General features: G+C 40.6%; 1 protein-coding gene across 1 annotated transcript in view; it reads right to left on the reverse strand.

Annotated features, from left to right (window-relative positions):
- Positions 1 to 1,652, reverse strand: part of LOC116393425 (monocarboxylate transporter 2) — a 27,691-nt gene extending 26,039 nt beyond the window's left edge. The window contains exon 1 of the mRNA XM_031865759.1: positions 1,475 to 1,652. The gene's annotated coding sequence lies outside the window, so the exon portion shown is untranslated. The remainder of the gene's footprint in view (positions 1 to 1,474) is intronic.
- Positions 1,653 to 6,733: the final 5,081 nt, after the last annotated feature.

The following is a 6,733-nucleotide window of genomic DNA, read 5'->3' on the forward strand; positions in this document are numbered from 1 at the left end:
AGATGGGGTGCTGAGTGTACATTAATGAGAAATAAAATGAACTTTTTTGATTTTAGCAAATGGCTGCAATGAAACAGAGTGAAAAATTTAAAGGGGTCTGAATACTTTCCGTACCCACTGTACACCCATAAAACCACACCGTGTCGTTTTTACAGTTCAGTCTGTGTAGATAAAGGAGATATAACGTGTTTATTTGTGAGGTTAGGCACTGGCAGGTGGATAATGTTAGCTTTGGTCGGGGCCCAGCTAGCCGTTTGTAACGCTACCCGTGCTAAGCTAGGCTAACCAGCTGTTGGCTGCTGTAACCTCATATTTTGGGTACAGACATGAGAGTAGCATATCTTTTCTAAAAATATTTAAAAAGTGTTTAAGCTACTTTATAAATCAAAATTGTGTCACTTTTGAAATGGAAAATAAAACAAATTTTGACACATTTCAATATACTCCAGCATTGTGTTGATGCAGACTTGACCATTAGCTTGTGGAGGCTGATGTTAGCAGATATTAGCTAAATTCAGGTCGATGATACAGTTTTACTGACACGAGTCGGTTCTCTGACTTAATGACTCTTTTTTTTCCAACATTTTGTTTTAGCATTTAGCTCAAAGTCACATCCTGTAATTGTTACATTTGGCCACAGTGGCTGCTCTTCAGTAGAAATGACATTAGCTGAACTCCCTTAAAGATGATTTAGTTGCTCTTCCACAGCCAACTAGTAGCAAGAGAGGTGAAGAACAGCTGATGGTTTATTTCAATATCTGACTCACCTTCCTGTTCAGTCTAAATAAACAGAGAGCATTGATACATTTTCCAGTGGAAAACAGTGACATGAACTTATTCTTACAGCTCACCAGCTGACCCGGTGAGCTGTTTTGTGCCAAATTGACTCATGAAAAAAAAAAAGAACTCTTTTGCTAAATGAAACTCTCTGTTTGCTGATATTTGGAGGAGACCTGTAAAAGTTGGACTCCCATCAGGGAAAGTAGGCGGCAAAGGCCGGGATGCAACAGCAGAGTGATTCCTCAGCACTGCAGCCCAATCATATGATGCTGCTGATGTAAGGGACAGGGACCGGATGAAGCCAGTTTAAATGCCCACGGCCTACATGGACTAAACCGGGCGCTCACACTCAAAGTTACGTTAGCTTTATAAAAAATTTAAAAAACGAAATAATTTCCTCCAGGAATTCACGGCATGGCAGCGTGGAGATGGATTTACACCTCTCTCTCCAAAATGCTCCTGAACGCATCACAGAATGTAATCAAGCATCCACTCGCGCGCTCTAACGCTAAGCCCTTTCACTTAATATATACATGTATATTAATTATATATTTCTCATTCATGGCAGCACATGCTCATCTCTGCATACCGCCCGGCATCCCGACAACGCCGAAAACCCCGGTTAATCCTTCCGGCAGCGGCGGCTCGTCTTTCAGCGACATCAGCGATAAACAGACATTAAATGATACTTTACCTTTTGAGGTGGGATGAAGGTGCGCGTGTGTGTGTCCTGTGCAGGCTGCCGGCTCGGTGTGACCTTGGATCAGAGAGATGTCTGTTATGGAAGGCTCTTGTGTTTGAATTTCCTGAGTGAGCCGCTGTGTGACGTGACGCTCCCGCGGGCTGTGGAGGGCGGCGCTGCCTGCCTCCTGCGTCTATTTTAGTCCAGAGCGGCTCCGAAGGATTCACTCAGTCATTCAGTACTCGTTACTCGTTACATGCGCGGTTCCTCAGCCCTCCTCCTATGCAGGCCCACTGCACCGTTTCTCTCTGCTCTGGCGTGTCCCAGGCAGGCGGTGAAAACACTGGCACTTATCTGATAGATAGATCTGTCACCTGGACATGAAGTAACACAGTGATTATTTTCATTCTTAGTTTGGCCACATAAAATGTCCAAAAATATATTACCAGAACTCAAACATATTCGCATTGTTATCATAAATGCTATGAATTAAGTGTTGACTTAAGTCAGTGTCAGTTGATGTGAATGTCCTGAAAACAAGTCCAATGTCCAGTTGAATTTCAGGCACTGAAAGCAGCTGAAATGTTGCTCAGAAAGGCAGCAGATAGATTTTCTGTACATTGACTTCCACTCTTTCATTATCAGATGTTCTTTGCGTGCGTAAAGCTGCTGGCATCCCCGGTGGAAAAACTCAATCTGGGTCATTTGAGCTCAATCCCGTTGGATTAATGTGAAGGGGGTCACAGTGATATGGTGAGAGTGACTTGCCGAATGTGAAGAAGACATTTAAGAACAACTGCACACAGAAAACAACGGGTGTCATATGAAGTCACCAATATGGAAAATAAAAAATCCGATAAACTGAAATAAGAAGGCAAGAGCTGTTACTTGGCTTGTTATGAAGGTGCAGAGAGATACAGAAGCAATCCAACAAATGAACTCTTCCTCTGTGGTGTCTCCTGCCACTCAAAAAACAAATGCTGAATTTAAACAACAATTAAAACACAATTTCATTCTGTTCGACTGCATGTATCTCTCTTTTACCCATAATGCCTTGTGAGCTGCATCCTTTTTCACTTGGACAGATGAACCAAACTTAAAGAGGACACTGTCGTTTTTTTTTTTTTAGCTCAGACGATGCTGGCCGTTAGCTTGCCCCAGAGGTTGATCATTACATTTTCATTCTTAAAACGCATCAGCAAAGTTGTTGAAAATAACTTTAGTGAGATGCTCTCTCCCTCTTCTTCCATCCTGTCAGGAATATTTGCCCTTACGTTCAGATGCAGCCTGACGTGTGTACACGCAGTACTGTATGCACAGGGAATCATGGCATGTGGCCAAATGACACAATGGATTACCTGCACCAGGAAATATGTCCTGCTCCAATGAAAGGTGTTACGTGTCACGTTACGTGTCAAGAAATGTCATACTTGTGCACATTATGACCAGGGATAGGCTCTAAAAGCGATTTTTAGAAATGCTTTTTTATATTTCATCTTGACTAAGAGCACCATGGTCATTAGTAATTCAACATCTTGCCAAACATGCTTAGACTGCCAAGGCTGTCAGTTGCTGCAGCAGCATTTTGCCTGTAATCATGCTCAATCCTGAAGTTTTCCTTCCTGATGGGGTTTTTACTAAATATCGCATCAACAAACAAGACTTCAGGTGTTCACCTCTGAATATGGAGCGACCAAACCTGCAGTGAATTTCTTTCTATATTTTCTATGTCTCAGTGTTTTTTTCTTAACTTTCCCCCCCCCCCCCATGTAAACACAATGATTAGTCTCACATGGTGCACTACTCTGTCCTAAAACAGCTCTTTACACAACAATAACACATTTTTAGGATAGCTTTAACCCTGGTAATGTCATCATCACTGTATGTTTTTACTCTCAAATATTTAATGTTTAACTTTCCTTGGTAGCCGGCCTGTATAGACTCCCGGAACAGACAGAATGTAGTAAAAGGTTATCAGACAAGTCAAAAATATATCATTGAATACGTCAATAAATAATGATTAAAATGGAAGATAAAACTGTTCCTAGGTTGTTTGACATTATTGGGAAAAGAGAGAACAAATGGCACACATCTACAATGTGTCACGGGGAACACAAGCCCGGTGTCTGTGCACTTTGTGAGACTTTGTTAGCGTTAGCTTCCTGGCTAAAAATGTGTTCGCTGAATTTACTGCTACGACAGTAGCAGCACAGTATTTGGATGATTAACATTAGGCCACATGCACTAGCCGGTGTAGCTTAATGAAGTTAGCTTCAGCTAGGTAGCTAGCTGAAAATGCTATCGTGGTGGGTGTGTTTAGCCACCATTGTTTGATTGTATAACTTAAAATATTAATGCATTCAGTTGCATTTTTGGCTTGTGTGATAGGCCACCACATTTAGTCTATGCCTCTTGACCGTACATTTTGTAAAACCAGATGAATCACTATCAGATTAAACATCTGTTTAATATTGACTTCTTTCAATACATATGTACAATCTCTGCAGTACCAAACAAAGCCATGAGGGCTACACAGCACTTTCATCTCAGCAAAAAGCATGCACTGCTGCTGGTGAGAATTCACATGATCCCTCACAGTTTGAAAGTGTCAACGAAAAGCTCCCAGGTCGTGGATAAAAACACAAACAGTGCAGCTCAGATTATGGAAGCAGGGCGCTCCCAAAGTCCCACCAGAAACTCCAGACAAGCCAGCACCGTTGAGCTAGAGGTGCGGCTCGCAAGAGAAATATGTTTTTAGTCTCACAACAGAGTATAGATGAGACTCGAAGGGATTTAGGGTGAACATGATCCGTGAGATAAATGTACAAAAAATAATCTGAATCCAAACACCGCTGTTGTTTTATGAACATTTGTGTTAACATTGAAACTGCTTCACAATTTCACAATGTCTCCTCTGATTTTGATGGGACATCTATTGTGTTAATACTTATTTTTATATTTCTCTAAGTTTTAAATATCCAAACAATTCGACAGCAGCTTGCTGACATGAGGCTATAACCCAACAACCATCAGTGTTTGCTTGTCTGATCGTCACCTCAGCCTCCTCAGTTTGTATTGTTCATACAACTAAGAATAATATTCATGTGTTTGACTTAAATAAATACGAATTGTAAAGACAAGTTACTGTCAACTAAACTGCAAACACAGTTGTCACACAGGTGTCGTGATTTACAGTAACGAGCTAGTGTGCTCGTTAAATGTCAGAGGCAAAGTGGGCGCAAGCCTCAGCACATTCCAATGGACATGAAACAGTCTTCCGATATATTGTTCATACATGTGAAGTTGTCAATCTTCACTACACCTCAAAGTCCAGTGAAAATCAAGTTCGTCTTGCGATTTTGCAGCGCGAAAAATGAGACAAGGACAACACATCGATAGGGATCCACTGGTGGACATGATATGTCCCACCAGCAGGGGGCGGTGTGGGGAATACATTCTAAGGGTCACAAATGAGGTTGTCCTTCAATTAATTCCTTTCAGAGGGAAGAAGACTTTTTCACTTTGGCCCAGTCCCAATCTCCACCCTCACGGACTCACAGAGTTTGAGGCGCGCTCCCCCAAAGTCCGTGAGGGTTTAGTTCTGTCCCACTGTCAAATCGTTGAGTGTTTGATTCTCTCGCAGACATTTTGAGCCCTTTATGAACACTTTCCATAAATCAGCATTAGTTGCAGACTTTGCCCAATGAAATTACCCACAAATCATTGCAATGGGATGTTAAACACGGGCTAACCAGTGGAAGCATGGAGACGTAAAAAACAAAAAAAAAAGAGCACATGTTTGTTCAGAATGTCATATTTAATTTACACAGAAACTAAGAAATTAAGGATTAAAGATGGAACAAAAAGAACACATAAAATCAGAGGATATTTATTTATTCATCAAATATTTAATTTTGTCATTGAAGCTGTTTCGACAAAAACAACTAAATATATTATTGGAAATTACCTCTGAACTTGTGAGGAAAGAGCCTGGAATATGTTGAAATCAGGGAGTAAAAAGTATAAAATAAATACCCACAACTGTAGATCATAATTATTGACATTGATATGTTGCAGCAAAGTGCCCATTGGTATTTAAACCATTTCAAGCTCTTACAGTCTCTCACACTCAACCATTTACCAGGTCATGTCAGTAAATCCTTGAGGGTTCAGGGTTTAAGGCCTTAGGGGGAGATATTGGGATTGGACCTTATTCTCACCAAAGAACACCTTTCCCAAAATATCTGCTGGTTTCATCAGGTGAAATGTGCAAAAGAGACTCAAAGCAACTGAAACAAATCATTTAATGCAAGGTGACAGTGTAACAGTGGAGACTGGACAGGGAACGTTACACTACTAAATATAAATGTTCAGCAGCCAGCACCGCTTTGTTTGAGTCCAATGAAACACCACAGCCGCCTTCCATTAATATTCATGCAGGACATTTACTGTAAGTGCACCCTGCGGAACCCTAGGCAGATCTATTTTTACACATTCTTGTTGTGTGGATGAGCTTGTTCAAAGATATGTGAAACTAAACTATAACAATGAGATTTTTATAAACATTTGATACATTTTGAATTATAGTGTAGTTGTCCTTGTATTTATGAAGTTATAGAGCTACAACACTTGCATTAGAGGAAACAGGTGCACTTCTCCTGCAGTGAATTTCAGTTGGACACCTTCATTTTTATCGATGTTAATCTTTATGATTTCTGGTTACAGCTTATTGATTAGCAAAAGCTGCTGATGCGCTTTGATGTGAAGCCTTCAGCAAGGACAAATCGTGAAATCAACAATTGCACCTGCACACCAGCGAAATTATCCAAGAAAAAAGATTAAAAAAGAAAGAAAAACTGAAAAGAACAATGAAAACAAAGGTGAGGAAAAGGGGGGTAAAAAATGTCAATATTATTTATATTTATCTCCTTTTCATTTCTATAAGAACGTGGGACGATTGGGAATATTATTTATTTTTATTCTGTTCAGAAACATCTGTAGAGTGTAAGTCTAAGTCATCATGAAAACCACTGACTCCTGTCAAAGACCCACACTGAACCCTTTTTCATGGACACTTCCTCTCTCCATGATGACAGCAATGCAGGTAAATCACATGAGGAGATTTAGATAAAGCAAAGAGGGGTCCTGGAGCTCTGAGTGAATGCAGACAGGGAAACAAATTCCTCTCCACTTTCTCTACCTCTAGAGGTCACTATGCACCAAAAATCACCCTCACACACTGGTGGGAAGATCAGGGCCCTGTTCTGATAT

This window comes from Anarrhichthys ocellatus, unplaced genomic scaffold (genome assembly GCF_004355925.1).
Source record: "Anarrhichthys ocellatus isolate YVR2014 unplaced genomic scaffold, GSC_Weel_1.0 scaffold33, whole genome shotgun sequence".
In the NCBI taxonomy this organism is placed as follows: domain Eukaryota; kingdom Metazoa; phylum Chordata; class Actinopteri; order Perciformes; family Anarhichadidae; genus Anarrhichthys; species Anarrhichthys ocellatus.